The sequence below is a fragment of the Acartia tonsa genome, chromosome 14 (assembly GCF_053477335.1).
Source record: "Acartia tonsa isolate MP-2025a chromosome 14, ASM5347733v1, whole genome shotgun sequence".
NCBI lineage: Eukaryota > Metazoa > Arthropoda > Copepoda > Calanoida > Acartiidae > Acartia > Acartia tonsa.
Window position 1 is genome coordinate 30,004,315 of NC_137273.1, and position 12,916 is coordinate 30,017,230.

The 12,916-nt window shown below is 34.8% G+C and overlaps 1 non-coding gene across 1 annotated transcript; it reads right to left on the minus strand.

The window, feature by feature from the left end:
* Positions 1 to 12,844: 12,844 nt before the first annotated feature.
* On the minus strand, positions 12,845 to 12,916 carry TRNAT-UGU (transfer RNA threonine (anticodon UGU)). The gene has a single exon. It is a non-coding gene; the product is annotated as a tRNA-Thr (tRNA).

Consider the following 12,916-nt stretch of genomic DNA (forward strand, 5'->3'; position numbering starts at 1 on the left):
CCCCGCAAATGACCAGTTGTCACAAGTAAAATGTACAAAGTCTCATATTTGTCCGTCTTTAGTATCAGGGAGGGATAGGACTTTGCACAGAAAAATTTGCTACTCCCAAAGTTGATAAACTTGTTCTGTCATTCGTTAGCTTGAAAATTTAAGGTAACTAATAAATCTTGATTGTGGACAGAGTTCGAACTTTTCAACTTTTCAAATTTTAGTACTCCTAAGAGAAATATTGTTATTATAAATGGGTGAAAAAATTAGTCTATCCCTTAATGTATGAAATTTAATAATTATACCAGTGCAGTGGCTGCGTCACTATCCAGTATCCAAAGAAATTAAAAGGAACAGAAAATAGCATAAAACCAGACAATGCCTTTAATTTTTAAAAATATCCAATAACTTATAGGAAAAATTCACTAAAATTAGAAGCAATTTAAATGGAGTTATGTGGGGGAGTAGACCCCCTACCTTTTAAATCTTAGTTTAAAAGAAAATGTCATGTTCATCTAGGAGTGATTTTCCTTGGGAGGGTGATACTACTCTCCCCCAAAAAATAGATATGAACGTTCCCTGGACCTAAGAGAAGCTACAATCCAAAGCAGAACCATATCGGTTCAGCAGTTAGAGAGATCCTTCGGTACAAAGAGACAGACAAATTTATAGACATCCTGTTATTTTTTACTTTAACGTTAAATTATTTCACTGTCATATATTTATCTGCCATATATAATACTAGCCGCTTCGCCCCTATCCTCTAAGGTCTTTGCCCCAAGAGGTTTGATCAACCTAATTTTTCGTATTTTAGATTTAAAAGAGAAGTTTTTTTATTAAATATTTTTTTTAAGGGGGGAGGGGGTAGGTTATTCAACTCCACTATTTTAATTTTAGTCTAAAAAGAAAAGAAAAACTTTTTTTTTTGGGGGGGGGGGGGTATTTTTCATTTTTATTTTTTTTTTTTTGGGGGGGGGGTGTCCCACCCCCCCAAGAAAATAGTTATAAACCTTCCCGGGACCTACCCTGTAAAAGAGAACCCGATCGGTTCAGCGGTTGGCGAGATCCTTCGTTACAAACAAACAGACAGACATCGTTCTACTTTGTATTATAGATGTTTGGATGGATAGATAAATAGACATAGAGATTTTCGTGGATTTTCCTCATAAAAAATGAGACAAAATTTTATGTTTTATGTTGAGAGAATTTTAATTTCTGTACATAAATGGATATAGAAAATAAGTGGATATAGTCACAGGGAAAAATTTGTCGTCAATTTAGGTTGCTAAGTTGGACCTCGTTTAATAGTCAGTTCTTTCATCTAGTAAGAGGTGGATGGGGGGTATCGTTATTTTAGTCATCTGCAAGCATCACAATTTATAAGAGTACTAGCGGCTTCGCCGCTAGCCTCTAGGGGCTTCGCTTTTGAGGTAAGGGGAGGTCAACCCTCCTATATAGAATTTGTTTTAAAAAATAGGCTCTGCTAACAGGCTGATGCCTAGCAAAAAAAAAAATATGGAGGATTTTTTGTTTTATTGGGGTCCGGGGTGTCCCACCTCCAAAGAGAATAGCTTAAAACCACCACAGGACCAATAGGTATATACCCTGAAGACTAGAATCCAATTGGTTCAGTGGTCATCGAGATCTAAGCTTCAGACGGACAGACGGACTGACTGACAGACAGACGGACAGACAGACATAAAGCTACTTTGTATTATAGATATGAAAATCTGGTGCAACATCCAAATAAATTAAATCTCCTTGTGCATTACATAAAGGATAATTAATTCCGTAAGTAGCGCAGCTACTGAAAGTTTTGCCATACAAAAAATAGAGTAAACTGCTATACTAAAGTAATTCTGAAACATTAGGTAATAAAAAAGTAACATGTTGTCTCTCTGTGTGTCTGTAGTAAAAGATCTCGTTAATCGCTGAACCGATATTGTTCTCCTTTATAAAGAAGCTTCGATGAACTAAACGACCAGAGAAAATAATTAAATAGAGAATTATTTCAGGGGAGGGTGCATTTACACTCTCAATCGTGATCGCCTTCAGAAATATCCTCACCCCCCCCCCCTTCCCTTAAAAAAGCTGTTAAAATTTTCTTATTTAAACAAGAATTGAAAGTAGGGGGTGCTTCTGGAGGCCTTTTATGGCGTAGTAAAAGATATATTTTTAAATTTCTATATGATTCCCTTTTTATTTTACATAATTACCCTTGTTCAATCATTAGAAAGAATCAAAGAATAATCGTCCTATTTATTTTAAACTTTTTGTATGGTTTGTTGAAACACATTCTTTTGAAGCCAATTCTAGCATGAAATAATTTTCATGTTTGGGTGCTGGTTTATATTACTAGCGGCTACGCCCCCTAGAGTCCTCTAGGGGCACTTGAGAAGGGGGTATATGAATCTAAAAACCCTTATTTTAAATAAAAAGTTAAAATTTTTATTCTATTTTAGTTTTTAAAAGATTTAATTTCTTTTGGGAGAGGTGTAAATTTTTTTCTAGGGGCGATTTCTCTTGGGATGGTAGTAGTACCCTCCTCCAAGTTAGTTATAAACCTTCCCCGGACCTATGAGAAGCTACTCTGTTAAGGAGAACCCGATCGGTTCAGCGGTTATCGAGATAACTTCTGTACAAACAAACAGACAAACAAACATCCTGTTACTTTACTATAAGCATTATCCATCAAAAAGGAATTGTACTGTTATTTTAAAACTTGTAAAACACATTTAAAGTTTATTTTTTACTAGCGGCTTCGCCCCTAGAGGCCTTTAGGGGAGAGTCGAATTTGAAAACCCAATCTATTATTTTAGATTTTAAAAGAAAAAGAATAAAAAAAGTTTTTCAGTTTTTAATGTTTAACAGTAGCAGCGAAAATTGTCAGGTTCTAGTCTGGATTATACTAGAGGCATTAAAAATGGTTGCGGCTGCTGCTATGTCTTTTGCATGACACTAAGAGTGAGCGTAAGATTCCTGATCTGTAAATAGGTGCAATTCCTTCTTAGATAGGACTACAATCGTGCAATCACATGGTTTAGTATTTACTTCAATATAGAAAAGCTTGGACGTCCTTTCTAGACATTGTCAAATCCTAGTGTTCCCGAAACTAATGTTACCTCTCCAGACTTGAACCTGAAATTATTAATTTGACACAGCACCAATGATAGAGACATACATTTGGATAATTTGTTGCAAAATCCTCACTTAAGTCCCTAGAGGCTTCTAGAGACGTAGCCGCTGGTATCCTATTATAAAATGTAGCAAGCTATTTTTGTCAGTAGTGAAGGATCCAACCACAGAACTGATGAGCTTCTCCTTTAGCTTCTTATAGGTCCAGGGAAGGTTTTCAACTATTTTGAGGGAGGGCATCTCCACCCTCAAAAGAGAAATCGTCCCTCAAAAAAAATTGCCTCTAAATATTTTTTAAAATATTTCTCTCTTAAATTTAGATTGAAAAGATTGGGACCGTCTTTCCCCTCTTACAAAGTACCTCTATGGGCATATATAGCATATAAGATTCTACATTTTCGTGAAAACCCCATGAAAAATTTACATACTACACACGAAATTTATTCTGTTACAACAGACGAAAACGTTTCTTTTAAATGACCATTATTTACAGTAGTTTTTTTTCAGCATATAATAATTTGATTTTATCAAATGTCACTATGACTTCCAGACAAAGACCGTGCAATAAATTACCTATAAATATATATGAAGCATTTAACTAATTGCATGAATACAATTTTTATTTAAACAATTCTAAAATTTAGTGTTTCCATTCTTCCCTTTCATTTTCTTAGCCTTTAAAAGTACTGGTTCTTTAGTGATATTATTACAATAGAATGACAGTACACTATAAAATTAGATATTCTATGATTCTACTGTTATATTAGGGTAATATTCATTTTAGAAATCGGCCAAGGCCTCGAAGTAACATTGTTTAATACGATGGGTTAGAAGAGGATTTAATAATTGTTGGTTTGACTTAAACATAACATTTAATATATCATCAATAATCAGAATTATAGATATTCTTATATAAAAGTAACAGGATGGCTTTCTGCCTGTCTGTACTGGAGGATTTCGCTAACCGTTGAACCGATATGGTTTTCCTTTACAACGTAGTTTCTAAAATTAATCAACATCCCCAGTGATAATAAACAAATTATCCCCTTTTCAGATTAAAATTATAGGTTGAAAAGTTTGGACATTATTAGGTTGAAACCAACCAATAACAAATAGATAAAAGTTTTTTTAGCCACTTATAAGCGAATTTGGTTATAAAACTTTGGGTACTAGAGTAGTTTTCAATCAAATGTTCTAACCCTACCTGAATGATAAGAATATTTTGTTTATTTAGTAAAAGACACGGATGTAAATCAATTAAAGAGCCAAGTTAGGAAAACAATAGTATATTTTTAGTTCATTTTTAGACCATCGTGCAAATTTTGTATGTCAGTGTGTCAATTAATGTCAGAACTATACTTTGTATTTTATTTTCATTGCAAGTCTTCTACAAAGTGATTAGCATCCCCCCCCCCCCCCTAGGTTTTATCTATTTTAAACCTTGATTTACAAAGTTCAAAACCTTGCATAGTGAATATACGTCAATTAATGTCAAAACAAACCTTAACTTTTTCAACTTTGTGCAATTAAGGATAATATGTGTTTTTAATAGAATTTTAAATATTTTAAAAAGTTAAATTTTGATTTTAGCTTTTATCTTATCTGTATAATAAAGATTTTGTCTGTTTGTTTGTCTATTTATTTGTATCTGACTGTTTAACAGTCTGGTTTGATTTGTGTAATTTAAACTTTGCTTGTTTTGAAAACTGTTATTCTTGGTAATATCATTTTTCATATTTAAGTACTCGCCTTGTGTACATATTACTTTTTTTTACACTAGTGGCTACGCCCCTTGAAGCCTCTAGGGGTACTTAACCCTTACAGATCGGGGGGGGGGCTCAAAAAGCCCCCCCCTCTAGTTTTTTCAATCTCATTTTTTTTGTAGGTAAGATGGAGTGCTGTGACTTCATGACTTTTTAAGTTTAGTAATTATACGTCGGCAAGAGTTGATTTTATTACGATATCTGGTCTGTGTCGGTCGTGGTGTCCGGTCAAAGTCGGTTGGGTAGCACCAAAATAAGAAAAAAATTCTAAATAAATCTTAATTTCTACATTATGACTTTTGTGTATAAGGAGAAACCTAAAATTTTTTTTGGTGAATACTTAGATATCAATGACCTTCTGAGAAAAGTTTCGTTATGACCGTTTGACCGCTCCCTGACCGACTTTATGACCGATTTTTGTCCGGCTTTTACTACAGACATATATCATGAATATCGTGGCTTCTATTACAGCTAGAGACCTATAAATTTTTTTGGTAAATCCTTGAGCTACATCAAACAGATAAAAATATTAATTGGCGCCGCCAACCGCCGTTTTACCGCCGTAACCGCCGAAAATGGCGGTTTCCGTTATTTGCCGTTTTTCGGCGATGATCAGAAAAAGTATTTTTTTTGTTATGAAAAATAAAAGTTCGTCCTAAAATTTGGTCATCCTAGCTGCAAAATTGGCCGCTCTACAGCTGTTTTAAAATTTAGCGGCTGGCCGCTAAAAAGCGGTTAAGGAGCGGCCTGGCCGCTATGACTAGAAAAAGTAATTTTCTCTAAAAATACACATGAACCACCAGAAAAAAATTTTACGTCTTTATCTGTAACAGGAGCCGAGATAGAGGGGGGGGCTCTTTGAGCCCCCCCCCCCCGATCTATTAAGGTGGGAATTGGGGCCCGAGCTGTAAGGGTTAAGGTTGGAAGGAAAAGTCAATATCATCCCATTCTAAATTTGAGTTTCAAAAGAGTAAAAAAAAATATTTTTTAGGGGAGGGGGGTGAAAACACCCTCCATAAAAAAGGTTAAAACCTTCCTAGAACCTATAAGAAGCTTTACTTTAAAGGAGAACAATATCAGATCAGCGGTTAGCGAGATCCTTTGGGACAGACAAAAAATGCTTACTACTTTATATAATAGGATAATCTTATATATTATTTTATGATATACTAGCAAATATGCTCCTAGAGGCCGCTAGGTACTCTTGGGAGGAAGGGGACTCCCTTAGGATAAAAAATTGTTTTAAAAAGCTTTTTACCTTTAATTTTAAAATAGGTCAAAAGAAACCACTACTTTTTGTTCTTAAGAATCAAAACATGTTGTTGTACAGTCAAATTTACAGTTGGAAAAGTTTATAGCAAAATAATATGCTAAAATATCTGCAGTTGCTATATCACTTTTTCCTATTAAATTTTACAAATAAACTAATTTGGGAGGGAAGGTTAATTTTATAAACATTGTTCTATCCCTGTATTGCATAAAAATTCCCTTATACCAAAACCCAGGAATTCAGAAATAGGACAAAAAAATCTTCCCCCCTTTTCTTAATTGTAAAACAGAGCCTAAATTAACAATCAAATATTAGAGGATAAAATGGTTGTAGATTAATTTTATCCTCTACTTTATCCTTGGTGAATTACTACCTGGACAATGGATATAAAAAACGTGGATAATATGAGATATTATTGCATACTCTAATATAATGTTTCTCTCAGCTGGCTAATATAATAATACCATCTCCCCCTTTTGGCATTTCCTAATTTCCTCCCTTGGCCGTGGAGGAACGTATTGACCAATATCTGAGGATTACCTAGTAGATTACCTTGTACGGGCGGGATTACAGTCCAGGACCTTTTCGACTTGGTGTACTGTCTAGGTCCTGGTCCAGCAATCCAGGAGAACTAAGGATGGCTGTTACGCACCCTTCTCTGTCCAAACACCCAAGGATATTATGTTAAGTAACATCTGAGGATTATATAAGCAACCTAAATTGACAAAATAAATTCCCCTGTCACAATGTCCACGTATTGTATATCCATTTACCTGACACTAAAGCAAAGAGAAAGCCAATGGCTTTAGACACAACAGAATTTCTTACAACCCAACCAATTTATCTAAACAGCATAATTTTTCCAGAGGGTTTTTAAATGATAGGAAAATGGATGATTTATGAATTCTTCCTTTTATAAAGACTAGCGGATGTGCCCCCATCTAGTGGATTCTTAATTTAAAGGGTTATACAATGGGTAGAAAAATAGCCTAAAACCGATCCCCTGACACATAAAAAGCTTCACTGTAAAGGAGAACCATATGGGTTCAGTGGTCCGCGAGATCCTTCACTCTTTATATAATAGGATTACCAGCAGCTGTACCGCTAGCATCTAGGTGTTCTGAATAAAAGGAGAAGAAAAACCAAAAATAGCCTTAAACCAACCCTAGACTTAAATCTAAAAATCAAATAGCCCTAACCCATTAAGGGACCCATGTGAAGCTTACAAAATATGGAGGACTTAATCTATATAGTAGTTATCTAAGTCTTAAGGTACAAACAAACAAAAATTTGTACTAAAATTTTTTGCTCAAATGAAGAAATACTTTTAATGTTGTAGTAATAATAGAAATGCCACAGGGAGGGAGAGGTTATTAGCGATAAAATCAATTTACAACCCCTTCTTCCCCCAAATATCCATTACCTATTAATAACCAAATAATCAGGGTTCGGAAGCCGCGCTATCAGCCGCGCGGCTGCGGCTGCGGCTGAATCCTAATTTGCGGCTGAGGCTGCGGCTGCGGCTGCTTAAAGTTATGGAAGTGGCTGAGGCTGAGAGTGGCTGAGGCTTAGTGCGGCTGAGAGTGGCTGCGGCTGAATGCGGCTGAGGCTTAATAAGAATTGGGGTGGCTGAGGCTTACAGTGGCTGAATTGGAATTTTGTGGCTGAGGCTTCGAGCGGCTGAGGCTTACAGTGGCTGAGGGTGGCTGAGGCTTACCGTGGCTGAAGGATTTGTGGCTGAGGCTGCGGCTTACTGAAAGCCGCGCGGCTCATAGCGGCTGCGGCTTACAGTGGCTGATTGGAAAATTAAGCCGCGCGGCTGAGTGAGGCTGAGGCTGAGAGTGGCTGATAACATAATTAAGCCTCGCGGCTGATTCTGAGGCTGCGGCTTACTGAAAGCCGTGCGGCTGAGGCTGTGGCTGAATTAAATTCAGCCGCGCAGCTGAATGTGGCTGCGGCTGAATACAATATTAAGCCTTGCGGCTGATCTTATGGCTGATTATAAAATAAGCTTTGCAGCTGAGGCTTCGGCTAAATTGGATTTTTTAAATGCATTCTAGGACATTTTTTGGAGAGTTGAGGGTGGTTAGGGGTGGTGAGAATAAGAGTGGAGGGAAGAGGGGGGAGGACAGCAGGATTTTGTTTGATTCAGAATTAGTACCCAAATTTTATACTGGTACCCAAAGTTTTATACTGGTACCCAAAGTTTATTCTGGTACCCAAAGTTTTATTCTAGTACCCAAAGTTTTATACTGGTACCCAAAATTATATACTAGTACTCAAATTTTATTCTGGTACCCAAAGTTTTATTCTAGTACCCAAAGTTTTATACTGGTACTCAAAGTTTTATACTGGTACCCAAAGTTTTAGTCTGGTACCCAAAGTTTTATAATGGTACCCAAAGTTTTAGACTAGAACCCAAAGTTTTATACTGGTACCCAAATTTTACTGGTAACCAAAGTTTTATACTGGTACACAAAGTTTTATACTGGTACCCAAAGTTTTATACTGGTACCCAAAATTTTATACTGGTACCCAAAGTTTTATTCTGGTACCCAAAGTTTTATACTGGTACCCAAAGTTTTATACTGGTACCCAAAATTTTATACTGGTACCCAAAGTTTTATACTGGTACCCAAAGTTTTATACTAGTACCCAAAATTCTATACTAGTACTCAAAGTTTTATACTGGTACCCAAAGTTTTTATACAGGTACCCAAAGTTTTAGACTAGTACTCAAATTTTATTCTGGTACCCAAAGTTTTATACTTGTACCAAAAGTTTTATACTAGAACCCAAAGTTTTATACTGGTACCCAAACTTTTTTACTGGTACCCAAAGTTTTAAACTGGTACCCAAAGTTTTATACTGGTACTAAAAATTTATACTGGTACCCAAAGTTTTTTACTGGTACCCAAAGTTTTATACTAGAACCCAAAGTTTTATACTGGTACCCAAAGTTTTATACTGGTACCCAAAGTTTTAAACTGGTACCAAAAGTTTTATACTGGTACTAAAAATTTATACTGGTACCCAAAGTTTTTTACTGGTACCCAAAGTTTTATACAGGTACCCAAATTTTATACTGGTACCCAAAGTTTTATACTGGTACCCAAAGTTTTATACAGTTACCCAAATTTTATACTGGTACCCAAATTTTATACTGGTACCCAAAGTTTTATACTGGTACCCAAAGTTTTATACTGGTACCCAAAATTTTATACTAATACCTAAAATTTTGTTTTAATATTGGTACCCAAAGTTTTATACTGGTACCTTAAGTTTTATACGAGTACCCAAAGTTTTATACTGGTACACAAATTTTATATTGGTACCCAAAGTTTTATACTGGTACCCAAAGTTTTATACTGGTACCCAAAATTTTATACTAATAGCCAAAAATTTATTCTGGTACCCAAAGTTTTATACTGGTACCCAAAGTTTCATACTGGTACCCAAAGTTTTATACTAATAGACAAAAATTTATTCTGATACCCAAAGTTTTATACTGGTACCCAAAGTTTTATACAAGTTTTTTATCAGTAGGAATTTATTTCAACATCTTTAGTTATGATGCAGTACAAAGCCTATCAACTCCCAGACGACGAGCCGATGCGCTACATGTTGAGCCACGGTCGAGGGTTTCTATGACATTAACTCAAGGTCCAAGGGGAATTATATCTTTCCTTTGTGCCTGTTCATGTTGCACACCTAGCACCTAGGAACCATTTAATGTCTTCAGTTATAACGCAGTGTCTGCGCGAGATTCGAACCTATTACATCCCTGATGACAGGCAGATGCGCTACTTGTTGAACCTTGGGGAACCAATTCTTTCCTTTTCTGTTTTAGTTTAAGTGACATCTATCCAGCAACCAACTTTTTTTTTATTGAACTACCTGCCTGAAAGTTTTATGGTAATGAGTTATGCCTGTTTATGAGCCAAGGAAATCCTCCTTCTCCAACTTTACATGTTGCACACCTGCCATAGCAGCAGTAGTAACCATTTAATGTCTTCAGTTATAACGCAGTGTCTGGCCGAGATTCGAACCTATTACCTCTCTGATGACAAGCAGATGCGCTTCTTGTTGAACCTTGGATAATTAAGGGGAACCAATTCAATCCAATTTAAGTGACATCTATCCAGCAACCAACTACCTGCCAGAAAGTCCTATGGTAATGAGTTACGCCTGTTTACGAGCCAAGGAAATCCTCATACTCTAACTTTACATGTTGCATACCTGGCATAGCTGCAGTAGGAACCATTTAACTTCTTCAGATTTCATGCAGTGTCTGGCCAAGATTCGAACCTATTACCTCCATGATGACAAGCAGATGCGCTACATGTTGAGCCATGGTACGCAGGTTAAATTTGTCTTAAAAATAAACGTCTTTAAAATGCTTATCATATGTACACTTGCAATAAATGTATTTGTCATAAAAACTTACCTCTTATGAAAAAAGTTTTTTTTACAAAAGTGCTTTTTATTACAATTATTCATGGGTATAATTTTTATGACTAACTTTTTATGTCACATAATCTTAATGACAATGTAATTATGAAGTTATTACAAAAAATACTAAACAATAGGTACTGGAAAAAGAAGAACTGAATTAAAATAATTTTTTGGGGGGTAGGGTGATTTTTATTGGGTGGGGTAGGCCGGGGCGAGTAAATCCCATTTTTAATTTTGGGGTGATGTTTAATTTTTTTTCTAAGGCAATTTTTTTCTGGTAGTGTGATGGTACCCTCCCCCAAAATAGTTGTAAACCTTCCCAGTACCTATAAGAAACTACCCTGAATAGGAGCACCATATCGGTTTAGTAGTTAGCGAGATCCTGTAGTACAAACATATAGACAGACAAACAAACAGACATCATAATACTTAATGATCTAAAAATAAGACAAATTTTCATTTTGAAATATTGGAGCTCTGATAGCTTTTTGGTACGGTAACAGCTTTGAACCATCTATCATCCGGGTTCGAATCCCAGAAGAAAAAAAAATTTGGGGGGATGAAGGGTGACTTTTATTATTTTTTTTATGGGAAAATAGGGGGGAGTTTGGTTGAGCACCCACCAGTTTTAATTTTAGTTTTTTAAAAAATTCAAAAACTTGGAAAAGGCAATTTAAAAAGTTTTCATTAGTTCAGTAGTTATCGAATTCTTAATCTACAGACAAAATAACTCTCCATACTTTATACAAGGTTTTAGAAATAATCATATGTAATTCTTGGTGGAATTGAACAGAAAACCTTTCTTACACATTATGGTGCACTAACCCTTAGAACATAGGTGTAAAGCAATTTTATATTAAAATTTAGTTAATAATATTACAAATAAAGTAAGTTTACCTAGAACAAATCTCCTCTAATCTTTTTTTACACATTATATCCACCCTCCTTTTAAAATTTTTTTTCAACTTGAGAGGAAAATAACTAAATATAAATGAGAGGAAACAAAAATTATTGTCCATTGTCCCAATGTCCATAGCAGAATAAAAACTTTAATCACATTCAATTGGTGGAATTGAACCAAGAACCTTTCCAACACAAGACTGCCACACTAACCCCTAGTCCAAAGGTGACAGAAATTTTGAAGAAAAATTTAGGTCTAAATATCACAATTTAATAAATTATTGGGTGCTAAATTTCATAGGTATAACTCTTATGTACATACTTTTAAAACCTGTTTTAATATGTAATGAGTTAATGGTTAAAGGATACTAGTGGCTGCGCCCCTAAAACCTCTAGGAATACTTAAGGGAAGCAAAAATAATTTATTTTGAGGGTCATCTTTTTTTGGGAGGGAAAAGATACATTTCCCCAAAAAAAATTTTAAACTTTCCCTGGATCAATAAGAAGCTTCACATTACCACTTTATATAATAGAATATGTGGATATATTAAAAAAAAGAAAATTTGTTAATAAAATTATGGACCTCATTTATTGGCCAGTTCATTTATATATCCCATAAGAGGGGAGAGATGGATTAAAGAAGGTGTATGGGGGTTATTGTTATTTTAGCCAGCTGAGATTATTTCTTTATCAGAGTACATGAAAATATGGACAACATCAAAGTAATAATATATCGATTCATGTATTGCTTATAAATTCAGAAATTGTATAACATAATGATAAAGATAAAGAAACATTTTTTTTTATAATAATTGCAGTTTCGAAAATAAAATCAATTTTAGTAGGCATCTTTGTAAAATAAACAAAATCGGATGATATATGATAATCATTTAACTATTTCAATCTATCGAGTACATAAAGATTATGTAGATTTTTTTGCATATTATACAGGACAATTTATTGCATTTTAAAGACCTTTTTTTAACCAACTTTAAAAAGTAAAATACATCGCTGTTTAAATTTTTTTTGTTAGAAAACATATTAGGATAATTTGTGTTCAAAATAAACACACACACACACCCTCCCCCCTCCCCAAATCTTAATTTAATTATTTTCATTAATTTAAAAATACTATGAAAAATGAAATATGTATAAATCTTTTTTTTTGCATAACTTTTTCAGTGTCTCTCATCAACCACAAAGTATTAAATACATTTAAAATTGAAGAAATATCTAAGTAGGAGAAGCTTAATTATATAGAACAAGTAGTGCGTACCTAAACGGAAAAATAATAGAGAAGCTACTATATAACTTGAGTATCACAAAAATTGATTGCCCCCTGTGAGGTTTGAACTCACGGTCCCTAGTTTACAAGACGAGTGCTCTACCATTGAGCTAAATAGGC